At 33.6% G+C, this 19,589-nt stretch overlaps 1 long non-coding RNA gene across 1 annotated transcript; it reads right to left on the minus strand.

Annotated features, from left to right (window-relative positions):
• Positions 1–1,397: 1,397 nt before the first annotated feature.
• LOC127736849 (uncharacterized) lies at positions 1,398–18,477 on the minus strand. Its single transcript, XR_007999219.1, has 6 exons — positions 18,429–18,477; positions 6,202–6,273; positions 5,185–5,359; positions 4,483–4,695; positions 3,392–3,510; positions 1,398–2,402 (listed from the first exon to the last, which is right to left on the minus strand). It is a non-coding gene; the product is annotated as an uncharacterized LOC127736849 (long non-coding RNA).
• Between the last annotated feature and the right edge of the window lie 1,112 nt (positions 18,478–19,589).

Here is a 19,589-nt window from a genome sequence, read left to right on the forward strand (position 1 = left end):
AATAATCCCGCTGCATTTGTTTGCACCTGTCCCAAGTCAGGATACTGTTTCAGTGGTTGTCGTTTGTTGATATGGTTCTTAAGTGTTTCTCGTTTCTCGTTTTTTATATAGATTAGACTGTTGGTTTTCCTGTTTGAATGGTTTTAAACTTGTCATTTTGGGGCCCTTTATAGCTTGCTGTTCGGTGTGAGCCAAGGCTCCGTGTTGAAGGCCGTACTTTGACCTATAATTGTTTACTTTTTACAAATTGTGACTTGGATGGAGAGTTTCTCATTGGTATTCATACTACATCTTCTTATTTGTATATAGTATGGAACGCTTAGACCCTTGACATATTGTCCGTTTTGAATTCATCTGTGTTAATAATATTTTCTTATATTTCATAGGCATTCGTGCAGAATTAACAAATTGGTTTGGATAGAAATAATCCTACTCACCATTGCAAGTCAGTATACACACAGCGGTTCAAATAGAATAACTGATTATATATCAAAACACATTATCTATGCTAAAAGAAACTAAGAAAACACTATAATTGAATAGCTTTTTTTTTTTTTTTTTTTGGGGGGGGGGGGTCTTTTGTTGAGTCTTCTATAGACCAAACGCGCGTCTGGAGTACAAAAATTCAATCCTGGTATCTAAGATGAGTTTATTGATTGTCAACATGTTCTTTCATGAAACATTAAAACTGTATTAATCATAAGACTACTTTGCATGAATGATAATTTTTTTTTATATTTGTTTATACAAAGAAATGTCACACAACAAACACAGTACTATTAATTAGTGTATTGTTAAGCATGCATAATTCGTATAATTGCAAAGCGATAGTATTAATGCAAAGGAATACAATACAGCAATAACATGTGACCTTTTTTTTATTTTTGAACATTCAAATACGAAATTAATGAAGAATTTTGATCTGTTTTGTAGGGGTCTTATAACAACTCAATTTTCAAATAGTTACAGACTTTGCAAGGAGGTTTTTCAACCCGAAATGGGTTAACAGATGTATTGATATTCATTTGTATAAGGTCGATTTCTATCCGACGCAGCTCATGTTTTGGTAATGATAACGTATCACACTTAATTCAAGGAGTACATCAGCTGTTTTTATAATACGATTTATCCTGTACGACTGTCGTATTATAACATATTTATACACGGTATTAATTATTCTACTGAACATTTGCTCATGCGCAGACAGTGATAAATATTCGAGTGTTGCTCGTTAGATGCAGTACCTGTTTATAGAACATCACACTGGCTAAGTTTAAAATGTAGTATAAAAAACGAAGATTGTGTTACGTAATAACGTAACGCTTTTGATAGTGTCAGACATACAATTTCTAGAGATACTGGTAACTAGCCCATTTTAATAAACAATTGGTACGAGGTTCAACAATTATGTCCATACCAAGATTCTTCATACATGTAGTCAACACATTGTTGTAAATATAACAAAATTCTATACGATTGTCATACAATTGAGAGGGTTAACTAGCTATACAACCAAGTTTAATCCACCATTTTCTGCATAAGGAAATGCCTGTATGAAACCAGGAATAAAACAATTGTTTTCTATTCCTTTGATTTGTTTAAGCTTTAGATTTCACAATTTGATAAGGGACTTTCCGTTTTGAATTTTCCCTGGAGTTCGGTATTTTTGTTATGTTACTTTGTAAGTATTTAGTGAAAAAAAATTTGCATGGATGAAAACAGCGATCAGTTAAGCTAGCAAGTACACATATTTACATAATTGAGAAAAAGTAAATAAAGAACGTGAAAACATAATTGTGTTAAATAATACATTTCCTGCCGAATATCAAACCAAATGAACATAATCACTGCTAACTGTATAATTAATGCTTAAATACATTGATGAATCATTACAATAAGAAATATATAACGTAATCTACTTCAATGAGATACTCCATCGTCGTTTGTCTAAAATTAATGATATTACTAAATGCAGTGAATTATCTTAATTTATTCAACTGTTAATCAATTTAAAATTAAGAAATATAAACCTGTTTTAAATTTCTATTTTTAACAAAATTTAGATCTATCACTTAAAAACACTTTTCATAAATCCTTTTAAAAACAATTAGAATATCGAATGTATTAAGTATACGTACGTATTTCATGGTTTTCATCATGAATAAATACACTATATATTGTTCCTGTATTATTGTAAATGACATGCGCTGATACTCCTGGTGTCACATTAAGTAAAGAATTACCATTTGCAATGTACACGTTGCCTCGGTACACATGGATATCTTGGTTTGTATTGTTTGTATTTGTGTTTAAAACCGTTATGACACTACTTCCATTTAATGTTGATGATTTCAAGAACCCATTATTGAATTCCATCCAATAAAGGCGATCTTTATCATTATCTAATGAAGAAAAAAAATTCGGCCGATTACATGAATGTGACATCGATTTGAAAACAATCTTATTGTACCCAACATAGTATACTTTGATTTATATGAATACCTTCAAACAGACTGTGTTTCCAATTCCTTGTTCGGTTAATCCAAGGCACTGATATTCAATAAACATGTCTTCAGATGATCATATTAAAATATGTGTTAGATATCAAAAGGGAACAATATTTTTTAAGTCATATAAAGTCAACAACACCATGGCAAAAAAAAAATACAAATATATCTGCAGGAACATTAATATACAAAACGATACCGGGAAAAGTAAAGACTGATAACACGAATATAACAATCAACCATGTGTTTTCTTAAATGTTGTGGAAATCAAAGCAGTGGTTGTATTCAGATAACGACATTCTACAATCTTTTTTTAAACTTAAAAGTGAATGGTGATAGAACATGTTTGAATGACACAAGTATTAGAAAAAAAACATCAAAGATGATATGCTTAAAATTCTATTTGACAAACACGCATGCTTTTAAAAAAAATCCTGTCCAATGTTTTACCAGTCCAATTATCCGGTAATCAAATTAACTGCTTTTACATAATTTGATTGCATTTATTTGAAGTATCGAAATATATTTATCAATGTGTTTATTACAAAACAATGTGACAATCACCTTGGTTTTACAAGGGGTTGTTTATTTGTGTGTGTCTTACACCTGACAAGTACACATAATTCGTATAAATATTACAAAATGGTTGATTATCAAAATCATAGTAAAGTATAAATGAACATATATTTTGTGTACATGGGCAGTTGGATGCGTTACATACTAAAGTACAGTCAGTTCTATTTCTACAAAAACCGTAAAAACATTAGTTATCAAATTGCAAGGGATCATCCTTATTTTGTAATGTATGGCTAAAATGATTATGTGACATGTGACAAATTATATAGCATTTCCGTTGTTAGTGTTATTATTTTAAGACAACATACCAATGCTCATACCAGTAACTAGTTCTGATTGAACATTTATGATTGTTTGATTTTCAGAAGCGTTAAGTTTCAATCGCCTAATTGATTTTTTTGTACCATCCGTACTGTAATACAGCCATCTGAAATTTAAATAAATAAAACGATGATTGCCTGAAGTAAAACAGTAAATATATGTGTAGCATTTCTGACATAGGGAAGAACGACTGAAATCGATACTTCATAGGTTTTACCGTCACCAACACCTATTTGTTGAGTAAAACAATATGTCGTGACTCTAGGTTTTACAGTCTTAGATCCTAAAATACAATTATAATCGTCTCACTGATTCTTGATTAAATATGTTGACTGAGTGTGGATTCGAATGGCAGGCTGAACATGCCTAGCAAGAGACGTATTTCCTGTCGATACAAAAAGTCTCGGTCTTTTTGGAATTCATGAGATTCCCTCAGTTTTTGTACGCTACCTTGATTTGTTTTGTTAAGGATTGATTTGATATGAAACTACCGTTATCTTAAGCAATACACTGCCTACATTAGACATGTCAGGTAATTTCTTCAATTATAGGGTTTCGTTCAATATTATCAGATATGACAAAGAACATTATGAATAGATAGTAGCTATACAAATACAGGGAAATAGTACGATAGGGACATTATATGTCGCGAAAAAGGCGGTTCGAAGAATGCTTGTTAATATCGAAGGGGATATTGCGACTCAACATATCTTTCTGTCTGCAATTGGAAAATGATAAAAGAGTAACACAACGGATATTTTTGCATTGATAAAAAAAATGCTCTTTTGTAACACTATTATTGTAAATAGAAATAAAAAGATTTGGTATGAGTGCCAATGAGACAACTCTCCATCCAAGTCACGATGTGTGAAAAGTAAACAATTATAGGTCAAAGTACGGCTTCAACACGGAGCCTTGGCTCACACCGAACAGCAAGCTATAAAAATCCCCAATATGACTAGTGTAAAACAATTCATATAGGAAAACCAACGGTCTAATCTATATAAAAAACTACGTTGATATGTTATTTGATATCTTTTTTTAGTTTAACGTGTTTTTGTAATTTTCTAATACAAACCTGTTCCGATAATCAAATGTGAGAGCAAAGAGTGGATCATCCTTCAATATAACTGATTTTAGTGACCCATCTAAATTACATCTACAAAGCTTCCCGGTGGATCGTTCTGTCCAATACACATGGTTATATAAAGGGTCAATCACCAAACCTACTGGTCTGCTTGCAAAAGTAACAGGTACTAAATCCGTCATTTGTCCTGGTGGATATCGAAATCTTAAAGAACCAAAAATTATAAACAAATGTGTAAACTATAACGATATATAATTGCATTCACATTGTATAAGCGTTGAAACAAAAATTGAACTTCGTAAGATATGCAAATATTTAAAAAGAAATGGTTATGCTTCAATTCTAGAATTCAAGTGTTTATGCCGTGTAACCATCAAAACGATAGTAGTACTTACCTTAAACATGTAATTTGATATTCCGTAATGTTACATTATGCAAATAATGAGTGATACTGTCTAAATATGGTAGGTTATGAATATCTCCACTTTTGAAAATCGTTTAACACTAGCAGTTTTCCAACTTAATTTGTTGAAGACACATTTTGAGCATGTATGACATTATAGAATATGCAAAACTTCCACATAGTACTGTATTGTTAAAGTTAGAATGGTTAAAATTTGTTTCAATGGTATTCAAAATATTGTCTGATTATAGTTGAAAGTAACTAAAAAATGGTCATCAACCTCTTCATACCTTTGTTTATCATTTTTTGTATATCTTGAAAAATATATATATCCATTTCTATAATCATAGTCTACAGAATAGATAAAGCTATGAAGGTCAGTCTGAAGTTCCAATTCTTCTCCATTTTGCAAGTTAAGTTCTTTGATAGTACCATAAGTCGAAATGATAAGTTTATTTTGAAAACCTGAAATTGAAATTCAACATATCCACTGTTAATTTTACAACTTGTCAATAGTTTGTTGCAACATAAAGTCAAAAATACTCATTCACCTCTGCTATCTATGCATTAGTTATCATTTAAATCAAAAGCATTTGGCCCATACTCTTATAGTATTACATAATAAAATAGTGATCAGAATTACAAGAGAAAACAAGAAAAACGAATGAAATCGTTATAAATGTAACAACGTATTGCGTATCTTTTTTTTACACTAGACGCAGACTAATTTATCGTCTAACAGAATCTTTGAGGATTGCTGATAGTAATTTGTCCCTGACCAAGATTTATATATACATATCAATATCAACAGATAGACGTGGCTTTAAGCAAGAGTTTATTATATAAAGATGCTTCTAATATATCTATAACGAAAGACAATTCTTTTATATTATATGTGTATCAGAAATTTTTAAATATGATACACTGATTTGAAAAATTATTGAGAAGTGTTGAATTTATTAATTTGCATAATACGTAATAGCACATTCACAAAAATTACACATTGAATGTGACAAACAGAAACACAGAGAGAGAGAGAGAGAGAGAGAGAGAGAGAGAGAGAGAGAGAGAGAGAGAGAGAATGAAAGAGAGAGAAATACAACAGAAATAATCGAAAATTGTACGATTAGGTATAAGAAACAGGATAAACATATACGATTTTTACAACTTGATAAAATGAATTTGTAGTCCGTATCGTTAAACAAACATGTAATACTAAATACAGTCACTAAAAAACTATGATTATCATATTATCCTTATAATTATATAAAATAACTGATGCTGTTTAAATTATGTTCATTACTTACCTTGACATCTTAAGCAGAGGCAAATAATCAATTCAGAGATAGTCAACATATCTTTTAACATCTTGTTGAAATCTACAGTGCATTGAAAAGCTATTAATAGTATTATCTTTTTTTATTTTTAAATTACTGATCTATTGTTGTTGTTTTTGTTGTCTGTACATGTCGTTTAGTGTTGACGTATAATTTTGTGAGAAGTTTCTTATTTTAATCGAATCATTTAATAAAAGTCTCATCAACTGACTGTGTTTGTATTGGTCATTTAAAAGATTCTCGATCAGCTGTATTAGCCCTCGATTCTTCGTGTGCTGGGGCCTATACAGCTTACCTGGAATCTATAATAGGACCAATACAAAAACAGCCAGTTAATGACACTATATTATATATATATATATATATATATATATATATATATATATATATATATACGTGCCTATAAATAGCAGCACATGACATACAAATCTATGGGAGTGTGGATTAATCAGTACAGAGATTAATTCAATTACACACATAAAATTATAGATTGCCTAACAATGTAATTTTAACACACTATTTAGTATGTAAATATAAGAATGTTTAAAATATTAACAAAATGATGAAAATAAACGCAATATTTCGCTAGACTAACTAGCTTTATCAAGCGTGCATCTATCCAGGTGAAATCGGATGTAGATGATAAGAAACTTTTGCAGCTCAATGTATATGTTGCACTTGAATTTAGCTGCCTTGAAAATAATACATAATTTGGATGAAGTTCAAGATTTTTACAAAATTGGTAGTTGAAGTTAGCAACGTCCATTGGCCAATATTACAGGATAAAAAGGACGATGCTGTGTACTAAATTATTCTTTATCTTTCCTGTATCTTTTCTCATCTTTTTCGTTAAGACCATCAGGTTCAAAAGTGTGGAGTTGGTGGATCCAAAAATTTTCTCTTCTCCTTCTCGCCGTGGTGTCCCACTCGGTGTTGACTTCTATGATTTGGAAGAAGAAAAGAAAAGAAGAGAAAATTTTTGGATCCACCAACTCCACACTTTAGAACCTGATGGTCTTAACGAAAAAGATGAGAAAAGATACAGGAAAGATAAAGAATAATTTAGTACACAGCATCGTCCTTTTTATCCTGTAATATTGGCCAATGGACGTTGCTAACTTCAACTACCAATTTTGTAAAAAATCTTGAACTTCATCCAAATTATGTATTATTTTCAAGGCAGCTAAATTCAAGTGCAACATATACATTGAGCTGCAAAAGTTTCTTATCATCTACATCCGATTTCACCTGGATAGATGCACGCTTGATAAAGCTAGTTAGTCTAGCGAAATATTGCGTTTATTTTCATCATTTTGTTAATATTTTAAACATTCTTATATTTACATACTAAATAGTGTGTTAAAATTACATTGTTAGGCAATCTATATATATATATATATATATACAAGTCTAAATTGAAAACAACGTTCAAACCTATGATTGCGTTGGATAAAAACCGCAATTTTTATACGTGTGCATGCAAAACAAATTTCTTGTTAGAGGGGTCTAAATACAGCACAAACAACATTTTCCAAAAGATCAAAAAAGTGAAAAAGTATATTTTAACAAAACGCATTTGACTAACAGGTCGAACAACAAATGTTCTTAAATCCTGCTGACTGCCATTATATATATATATATAAAACGTCTGAATAATTGTCAACGATTTTTCCCACGAGGGCGCTGGATCGTTACGAGTAACGATACATGTACACAATAAATAAATTATATAAACGCCTAAAAAGTGTACACAACAACACCAATAACAAAAAAAGGAACTATAAATGTAATTATTTATAAATATTTCGGATAACAGATATCCTTCATCAGTAAATATGATTGTGTTGTTGAATGAATCATATATCAGTCTACTTAAATTAAACTTTAACAATCTTGAAATTTATACAATAAAAAAGTCAAACCGAACATCAGGTAAGACGCTTGCACAATTCTAAATATGTGTTAAACACGACATAGGTTAAATGACTAATTACAGCAGAGAGTTTAAATATATGCTTTAAATAAAAATTATATGTGCGATATGAACTAGCACAATTCTAAAGCTTTAACGGTGACGACAGTTATGATGTTACAAGAACGATTGCGTCAATAAGAATTCCAAATAAACAGCACTGAACGATCTAAATTTGTAAATATTTCAAATTTGACACGGTAGAGTAGTTACAACAGAGTCTGCGTATTTAAACATCGCAAACAAACGGCCGTTAAAATATGATAATAAATTTTGACTAAGGTTAACTAGTTGAACGTGGCTTGGCACTTTTACATCCCTCAAAAAATTAAGCAATTTAAATTGGTATATTCAACAGATTTTAGAGATGAGTAAAGTAAAGAAATAGAAACAGAGACTGTAATAATAAGTAATATAACCCAAATGTGAAGCACTGCATGGAGTCGAACTACATCTTTTCATTTATCCCATTTGGTGCCAAAGTTGTTAATTTTCTTATCCAAAATCTTTCCCGAGTGAGTCTACCTTCCCTAGACCAAGCAGAGTTGTGGTCAATGATTGTAATGGTCAGTCGATTAAGATCTGCCTTAGTGTGGCCAGGGGATCATTGGGCTTGCATTGGTAGTCGCTACGATGACCGTTCATTCGTTTGTGAAACGGCTGTTCTGACTCGCCAACATACTGTTTACCACATTTACACTGTAGGAGATACACAACATTTGTAGTCTTGCAATAAACATTGCAAAATATGGTGTATTCTGTACCAGTGAAGTGACTGTTAAAAGTCTGGGTAACCAGTATTTGTTTGCAAGTCAGACATCGTTTGTTCCCGCAACCCTTGCAAGAGCCCACAGACGAAGAGCCTGCTTGGGAGGATAAAACAGCTCTCACCAGCAAGTCTTTAAGGCTTTTGGGCCTACGGAAAGCCAGTACAGGTGGCTCGGGAAAGATCTTGGATAGTTTAGGATGTTTTTCGATTTCTTTCCAATTTTCGCGGATTAGGTGAGATAAGTTGTCAAATTTTGGATGGTAAGTCAACACAAAAGGCACCCTCCTGTTCACCTTTTTGACTTTATATTGTAAAAGTTCATCTCGGCTGATGTTGTTAGCACGAGAAAAACCTTTATGAATGTCGTTTCTTTTGTAGCCCCGATGTTTTAGGTGACCGCAAAGTTCTTGTAGTCGTTTTTTGCAATATCGTTGGTGGAGCAAATCCTTTTTATTCGTATGGCCTGGCTGTAGGGAATGCTCTTGGTGCAATGTTTAGGGTGACAACTCAAAGGAGATAGATATTGATGTTTGTCTGTGGGCTTGCAATACAGATCTGTAAATATGTTTCCATCCCTCACTTGCGTTGTAGTGTCAAGAAATGTGATCTTAGAGTCAAAGATTTCATATGTGAATTTTATTGAGGGATGTGCATCGTTGGCATGTTGAATGAACAAATTTAGTTCTTGTTCAGTATTATCCCACTTCATGTCAATATCATCGATAAATCGGAACCAAGAGAGGGGTTGATAAAGAGAAGAATTGAGAATTCTCTGTTCTAATTTCCCCATAAAAATATTGGCATAAGACGGGGCCATCTTTGTTCCCATTGCTGTTCCATTAACTTGGAGAAAGTGTTCACCATTGAATGTGAAGTTATTGCATTGTAATACCAAAGTTAGAAGCTGGATGAGACATTCAGTCGGTGGATGTAAGGTGTTACGAGAGTTCCAGACTCCCCTACAGGCTTCAATACCATCATCATGGGGGATGTTAGTATAGAGGGAGGTAACATCAAGCGAGACAAGGATCGTTTCAGGTGGGAGAGGGTTCAAAGATTCCATTTTCTCAAGATAATGCGTTGTGTCTTGTATATAGGATGGTAAATTTTCCACATGTGGTCTCAGATGAAAGTCAATAAATTCTGATATTTTCTCTGTAGGGTGGTCATTGGCCGACACAATTGGTCTACCTGGATTATTGACTTTATGTATTTTGGGCAGAAGATAGAAACGCCCCGGCTTTGATTTTTCAGGTTTTAGATATTCAAATGTGTTTTCATCAATATGTCCCTGTTCACACATGTTTTTCAGGTTTGTGGTGATCTCTTTGCTGAATTGAGGGGTGGGGTCAGAGTCTAATTTCTTATAAGAGAGTTGACGTTCTGCCTCTTGAATGTCGTCACATTTGTCCATGACAACAACAGCGCTACTTTTATCTGCTGGTTTTATTATAATGTCGTCTCTGTTTTTAAGTAGCCGCACAGCTTCATTTTCTTCAGACGATAAATTGTTGAATGTTTGGGAAGTGGCAGTGGACAGATGTGTTACGTCGGATTTAATTTTGTCAATAATATGTTCTAAAGTAGCACATTTACTGGGTTTAGGAATCCATGAACTTTTTTTCCTGAATCTGGGAATATCGACATCTTCTTGGTCGTCATCTGAGTCGAGATCACTTGTGTGGCCTTATCAGTGGTACTTTTTGTGGTGTCCTTGGAAAAATATTCCTTGATTCTGAGGGATCTTGCTAAATTGTCTAGGTCATCTTCCAAAAGTATAGAATCTATTTTGCCCGGCGTGGGACAAAAATTAAGACCTTTTGACAGTACCTTAGTCTCGGTCTCCGACAAAGCAACTGAAGACAAATTGACTACAGTGTTTGTAGAGTCCATACAACTTTGTTTTGTTCTCCTGAATCGGCGATTCCGGGATTTTTTTCCGGTTATGATGGTACGATTGAGAGTTAAGGTGGTCTGCTCTCTTACAACAGTATCTAAAAGTACGCCGTCTCGTTTAAATTTGTTAATTTGTTTTTTGTGTAATTTCTGGGATTCAATGCGCAAGATGTCATGGAGGCGCTCGCTGATGGTGAGCAATTCAGGACCGGAAAGTTCTTGGCATGATTTGTTGTAAAGATGGTTATAACTAGTTTGTAATCCCGAGTGAGTCTATCCTCCCTAGACAAAGCAGAGTTGTGGTTAATGATTGTAATGGTCAGTCGATTGAGATCTGCCTTAGTGTGGTCAGGGGATCTCAAATGTCGACTGAGAGGGAGGTCTGGCTTGCATTGGTAGTCGCTACGATGACCGTTCATTCGTTTGTGAAACGGCTGTTCTGACTCGCCAACATACTGTTTACCACATTTACACTGTAGGAGATACATTTGTAGTCTTGCAATTAACATTGCAAAATATGGTGTATTCTGTACCAGTGGAGTGACTGTTAAAAGTCTGGGTAACCAGTATTTGTTTGCAAGTCAGACATCGTTTGTTCCCGCAACCCTTGCAAGAGCCCACAGACGAAGAGCCTGCTTGAGAGGATAAATCAGCTCTCACCAGCAAGTCTTTAAGGCTTTTGGGCCTACGGAAAGCCAGTACAGGTGGCTCGGGAAAGATCTTGGATAGTTTAGGATGTTTTTCGATTTCTTTCCAATTTTCGCGGATTAGGTGAGATAAGTTGTCAAATTTTGGATGGTAAGTCAACACAAAAGGCACCCTCCTGTTCACCTTTTTGACTTTATATTGTAAAAGTTCATCTCGGCTGATGTTGTTAGCACGAGAAAAACCTTTATGAATGTCGTTTCTTTTGTAGCCCCGATGTTTTTAGGTGACCGCGAAGTTCTTGTAGTCGTTTTTTTGCAATATCGTTGGTGGAGCAAATCCTTTTTATTCGTATGGCCTGGCTGTAGGGAATGCTCTTGGTGCAATGTTTAGGGTGACAACTCAAAGGAGATAGATATTGATGTTTGTCTGTGGGCTTGCAATACAGATCTGTAAATATGTTTCCATCCCTCACTTGCGTTGTAGTGTCAAGAAATGTGATCTTAGAGTCAGAGATTTCATATGTGAATTTTATTCAGGGATGTGCATCGTTGGCATGTTGAATGAACAAATTTAGTTCTTGTTCAGTATTATCCCACTTCATGTCAATATTATCGATAAATCGGAACCAAGAGAGGGGTTGATAAAGAGAAGAATTGAGAATTCTCTGTTCTAATTTCCCCATAAAAATATTGGCATAAGACGGGGCCATCTTTGTTCCCATTGCTGATCCATTAACTTGGAGAAAGTGTTCACCATTGAATGTGAAGTTATTGCATTGTAATACCAAAGTTAGAAGCTGGATGAGACATTCAGTCGGTGGATGTAAGGTGTTACGAGAGTTCCAGACTTCCCTACAGGCTTCAATACCATCATCATGGGAGATGTTAGTATAGAGGGAGGTAACATCAAGCGAGACAAGGATCGTTTCAGGTGGGAGAGGGTTCAAAGATTCCATTTTCTTAAGATAATGTGTTGTGTCTTGTATATAGGATGGTAAATTTTCCACATGTGGTCTCAGATGAAAGTCAATAAATTCTGATATGTTTCTGTAGGGTGGTCATTGGCCGAAACAATTGGTCTACCTGGATTATTGACTTTATGTATTTTGGGCAGAAGATAGAAACGCCCCGGCTTTGATTTTTCAGGTTTTAGATATTCAAATGTGTTTTCATCAATATGTCCCTGTTCACACATGTTTTTCAGGTTTGTGGTGATCTCTTTGCTGAATTGAGGGGTGGGGTCAGAGTCTAATTTCTTATAAGAGAGTTGACGTTCTGCCTCTTGAATGTAGTCACATTTGTCCATGACAACAACAGCGCTACTTTTATCTGCTGGTTTTATTATAATGTCGTCTCTGTTTTTAAGTAGCCGCACAGCTTCATTTTCTTCAGACGATAAATTGTTGAATGTTTGGGAAGTGGCAGTGGACAGATGTGTTACGTCGGATTTAATTTTGTCAATAATATGTTCTAAAGTAGCAAATTTACTGGGTTTAGGAATCCATGAACTTTTTTTCCTGAATCTGGGAATATCGACATCTTCTTGGTCGTCATCTGAGTCGAGATCACTTGTGTCACTATCAGTGGTACTTTTTGTGGTGTCCTTGGAAAAATATTCCTTGATTCTGAGGGATCTTGCTAAATTGTCTAGGTCATCTTCCAAAAGTATAGAATCTATTTTGCCCGGCGTGGGACAAAAATTAAGACCTTTTGACAGTACCTTAGTCTCGGTCTCCGACAAAGCAACTGAAGACAAATTGACTACAGTGTTTGTAGAGTCCATACAACTTTGTTTTTTTCTCCTGAATCGGCGATTCCGGGATTTTTTTCCGGTTATGATGGTACGATTGAGAGTTAAGGTGGTCTGCTCTCTTACAACAGTATCTAAAAGTACGCCGTCTCGTTTAAAATTTGTTAATTTGTTTTTTGTGTAATTTCTGGGATTCAATGCGCAAGATGTCATGGAGGAGCTCGTTGATGGTGAGCAATTCAGGACCGAAAAGTTCTTGGCATGATTTGTTGTAAAGATGGTTATAACTAGTTTGTAAATTTAAATGTTTATGAGACGCTTCAGCGTGTAATAGATCCATCAATTTCACGGAACTACTGTGGAGAATATTATTCCATCTATCCATAAATCTGATAGATTTTTCACCGGTGGTAAGGGGTGAAGCTTTCAAAATAAGCCCCATCGGAACAATACCTTGAGACAGATAAGTTTTTAAATTTGATACATGATGTTCGGTTTTAACTATTTTAAGACTCAAAGCTCTAAGCTTTTTAAAAAAAAGACATAGTTTGCCTGGTGGTAAGGCTGTAAGAAAAATCGGATCGCGTGATAAATCACTCGATACAGACTAAGAATAAAAATATATATAAAACTTCTGAATAATAGTCAACGATTTTTCCCACGAGGGCGCTGGATCGTTACGAGTAACGATACATGTACACAATAAATAAATTATATAAACGCCTAAAAAGTGTACACAACAACACCAATAACAAAAAAAGGAACTATAAATGTAATTATTTATAAATATTTCGGATAACAGATATCCATCATCAGTAAATATGATTGTGATGTTGAATGAATCATATATCAGTCTACTTAAATTAAACTATAACAATCTTGAAATTTATACAATAAAAAAGTCAAACCGAACATCAGGTAAGACGCTTGCACAATTTTAAATATGTGTTAAACACGACATAGGTTATATGACTAATTACAGCCGAGAGTTCAAATATATGCTTTAAATAAAAATAATAATGTGCGATATGAACAAGCACAATTCTAAAGCTTTAACGGTGACGACAGTTATGATGTTACAAGAACGATGCGTCAATAAGAATTCCAAATAAACAGCACTGAACGATCTAAATTTGTAAATATTTCAAATTTGACAACGGTAGAGTAGTTACAACAGAGTCTGCGTATTTAAACATCGCAAACAAACGGCCGTTAAAATATGATAATAAATTTTGACTAAGGTTAACTAGTTGAACGTGGCTTGGCACTTTTACATCCCTCAAAAAATTAAGCAATTTAAATTGGTATATTCAACAGATTTTAGACATGAGTAAAGTAAAGAAATAGAAACAGAGACTGTAATAATAAGTAATATAACCCAAATGTGAAGCACTGCATGGAGTCGAACTACATCTTTTCATTTATCCCATTTGGTGCCAAAGTTGTTAATTTTCTTATCCAAAATCTTTCCCGAGTGAGTCTATCCTCCCTAGACCAAGCAGAGTTGTGGTCAATGATTGTAATGGTCAGTCGATTGAGATCTGCCTTAGTGTGGTCAGGGGATCACAAATGTCGACTGAGAGGGAGGTCTGGCTTGCATTGGTAGTCGCTACGATGACCGTTCATTCGTTTGTGAAACGGCTGTTCTGACTCGCCAACATACTGTTTACCACATTTACACTGTAGGAGATACACAACATTTGTAGTCTTGCAATTAACATTGCAAAATATGGTGTATTCTGTACCAGTGGAGTGACTGTTAAAAGTCTGGGTAACCAGTATTTGTTTGCAAGTCAGACATCGTTTGTTCCCGCAACCCTTACAAGAGCCCACAGACGAAGAACCTGCTTAAGAGGATAAATCAGCTCTCACCAGCAAGTCTTTAAGGCTTTTGGGCCTACGGAAAGCCAATACAGGTGGCTCGGGAAAGATCTTGGATAGTTTAGGATGTTTTTCGATTTCTTTCCAATTTTTGCGGATTAGGTGAGATAAGTTGTCAAATTTTGGATGGTAAGTCAACACAAAAGGCACCCTCCTGTTCACCTTTTTGACTTTATATTGTAAAAGTTCATCATATATAGAGTCTATAAGAATCTACCAACCAGTAAACGTAATAGGTATTGGATCATCAAAATTGACAATACTACACAAACAGGGAAAATTATATGAGTCTAAAAGATTGTGTAACAATACCGATAAATAGATTTATCGGTATTGTTACACAATCTTTTAGACTCATATATATATATATATATATATATATATATATATATATATATATATATACATATGCGTGATAAATAAACAACCAACAGTATGTTGTGTTGTTAATTAAAATTTTACGTAAATTAGTACACAACAAAATTTGAAAGCAATCATATAACGTTGTTCTGTTGATACTAAACAATATGACTAATACTTCTAAAATAATGAGTAACACATCGATATTTATTTGCACAATAACCGATATAGGATGATTGCAACGTCTGTCATATGTTTTTTTGCTCCTTTACATTGATTACTGTCCTTGAAAGAGATAAACTTCCTACTTGTACAATACACCATTCACTCTAGCAGTATGCACCATGCACCTTTACAAATAACAATTACTTCATACACCATACGTCAGGCAAACATAATCTTAGTCTTTCAAATGTTTTAGTTTAAGCGTTTCTGATGAAGGTTTATCCAAAAATGCGCTTCCTGAATTGATAAAGTGTCATTTCCATTTACGCAGTACACAATGCATGATTACATCAGACACCATTCTCAATATATCATACAAGACTGTACATTATCCTTTCATTTCAACCTTTAGAAATTGAATCATAAATGATGCACATCATTGAAAATTATTTACTAGGTAAAATATTCAAGGGAATTGCAATATAACTGCACCAATACAAAAACAGCCAATTAATGACATTATCTTATATATATGCATGATCAATAAACAACAAAGAGTGTGTTGTGTTGTTGGGTAAATATACACGTTAATTAGTACACAACACAATTTGAAAGCAATCATATCACGTTGTTCTGATGATACTACTACTTCTAAAATAACGATTAACACATCGATATCTTTTTTGCACAATAACCGAACTAAGATAATTACATTGATTACTGTCCTTGAAAGAGATAAACTTCCTCCTTGCACAATACACCATTCACTATAACAGTATGCACCATGCACCTTTACAAATATCAATTATATCTTACACCATACGTCAGACAAAATTAATCTCAGTTGGCCGTTTGGTCAGATAGCTCTTAATGTTTCTCCTTATTATTGATGGCTTTCAACTGATGTGGTTTAAGCGTTTCTGATGAAGTACATCCACAAATGCGATTCTAGAACTTCAAGTGTCATTTTCATTTACGAAGTACACCATGCATCAATACATCATTAATATTAAAATAAAATTAAAAAGTTACGTGTTTTGTAACGATTTGAAACGGAAATTTTCCACAGCCTTTTCGATTGTTACCACTCTTTCGCATTTCCGTCGATCAATCATCGAAACGCAGATAATAACAGAGTAAGAAAGCTACTTTATATTTGCTAGATAACATAATTTGATTAAGCAGAGATTAAGTAGTTGGACAAGACATCAGATATTAAATCAATATTGATGCATCGTTACTGCGAAAAGATAAATTCAAATATCTATTCCTGTACCTGATTCACGGTAAATTTCTCAGTTTAATCGAATAATTAGAGTCATTTAATAAAAATGTCATGAACTGACTGTTTCTATATTGGCAATGTAAAAGATTCTCGATCAGCTGTATATGCACCCCCCCCCCCTCCCACACACACACACACAAACATAAATCTTCGAGTCTTGGGGTAAATACAATTAACCTCGAATCTATAACAGGGCCAATACAAACACAGCCAGTTAATGACACTATATTATAGACATGCGTGATCAATGAACAAACAGTAGTATGTTGTGTTTTTGATTAAAACTACACAAACATAAGCACACAACACAATTTGACCATCTCGATACTGATTTGCACCATAACCGAATAAGGATGATTGCCATATGTATTATGTGCCTCTTCATTGATAATTGTCATTGAATGAAATGAACATCCGCTTACACCATGCACCATTCCCTTTATCCTCATATACCTTAAAAAAATGGCAATTACATCATTTCCCATAGATCAGGCAAAATTGATCTGAGTTTGCATTTTGGTGTTATAGCTCCTATTATTTAGGTTTAAGCGTTTCTGATGAAGAAAGGCGTTTCCGAAATTCATAAAATGGTATTTCCATTTTGCACAGTACACCATGCACCTTTACACCATATCATTCTAAATAAAACGTACAAACCCTTATACTATATCCCTTACATAAGAAAATGGACAGTTGTTTTCCACTCGTTTGAAGTGTTTGAGCTTTTGATTTTGCCAATTGTAAAGTGATTTTCCGTTTTGAATTTTCCTTGGAGTTCGGTATTTTTGTTGTTTTACTTTTCACTTTCCCCTCTAAAATGTGAATCATACATGATTGACACCTTTCAAAATTATCCGCTGAAATGTTTAAAGAAATTGGAAATTTTAATACATCTTTTATTAGACGAACTAAGATATATACACCATACAACATTCCTCATTTGCCTTACACAATACATCATACATTATTACGCCAAACACCATTACATGCACGTTTTATTTGGAAGTTTACACCCGTCCAGAATTGGATGGCTGTTTCCTTATGTGTTTACTGTAATGTTTTTCCATGCCATCACCGTTTATTCTACATTACCCTAAAACGTAAGCATGAATTCGTGTGTACCGTTCTAATCATAAACGGATTTTCTTTTCGGCTATTCTTATCTCATTTTTTCGGTTAAATCGACATAAAACAGGACAGGGTTCATCAAACAAAATGTTATGTGTACTTGTTTTGTATGAAAGCGAGCTCTGCATGATTTGATCACTATTCCATTCTAAACGTGTGTGACAATAACTGTCAATTTCTTGAGTGTATTAAAATGACATAGTAAGAATTTTATTATCATAATCCGCTTAATGTTAAAATGATTATAGATATTATATATTTATAACTTACCAGATGTCCTTATGAATAGATTTGTCGTTTGCAGTTTGCATAATTAAACTGAGAAAATGTAAATCAAAACATACCTGTTCCTCTCGTTAAATCAAGAGTACAAATGACACAGACAATAGGTTATAATATGGATAACCTACAGTACTTTTTAATGAACGTCTATGAATGTAATACAAACACATAGTAGGCTGTCATTCATAACTTGCTCTTGATCTTCCTTTTTGATTAGGCCTTTTAACCATGTTTGATTCGAGCGTCATTGATCAGTCTTTTGTAGACGAAACGAACGTCTGGTTTACAAAATAATAGGCTGATATCTTTGAAGAGTTTTTTTCTTTAATTTAGTAAAACTTATGACGACTACCGTAATAAATAAAAACAAAAAAAACAACTGAATAAAAGTATTAATCGAAATATACCATTATAGTGGATGACCTTTAATGAAATGAGAAAAATAGTATTCGTCAGGGAGACGGCAATCTAAAAAATAAAATAAAAAAATACCGAACTCCAAGGAAAATTCAAAACGGAAATTCCCTTATCAAATTGTAAACTCAATAGCTCAAACACATCAAACGAATGTATAACAACTGTCATATTCCTTATGTAGAAAATGGTTGATTAAATATAGTTTATAGCGTGCTAAACCTCTCGCATGTATGACAGTAGCTTAAAATTCCGTTATATTGACAACAATGTGTGAGCAAAACAAACAGACATAATAGGTGAAAATGTCAAACATTGGGGTCCAGCAGTCAACATTGTGTTATAATCTTAATCTCTAAAAAATAACAATTATGCCAACAAAGAAAAACAAAATATCATATAGAAAAAACACATTAACAGTACCACAAAATAGTTCATTAGATATAAAACAAATGTTTCTTCAGTTTGTTTCTTCGTCCCTTAGGTAAACATATGCATGATCTACGAGAGAATTGTTAAGGAAATGTTTACACACATACGATCAAAACCAAAGAATGATGTGTTTGGGTAAATCCACAAGTAAACTAACGGAATATGTTTATATCGATAAATTATAAAAAGGTGTACATTTTTTCAATCGTTTTGGTATTATGTTAATTTAATAATCCAAATCATGCAAACATTGAATGAAAACGTTTGAATATTTTAGTCGGAAATATTAGTTGTGATTTTTTAACGTCTTTTACAATCAAACATCAATTTACTGATAGGTTTAAATAAACACGATATATTGATTGTCGGGGATAGAT

Source organism: Mytilus californianus, unplaced genomic scaffold (genome assembly GCF_021869535.1).
Source record: "Mytilus californianus isolate M0D057914Y unplaced genomic scaffold, xbMytCali1.0.p SCAF_38, whole genome shotgun sequence".
Lineage (NCBI taxonomy): Eukaryota > Metazoa > Mollusca > Bivalvia > Mytilida > Mytilidae > Mytilus > Mytilus californianus.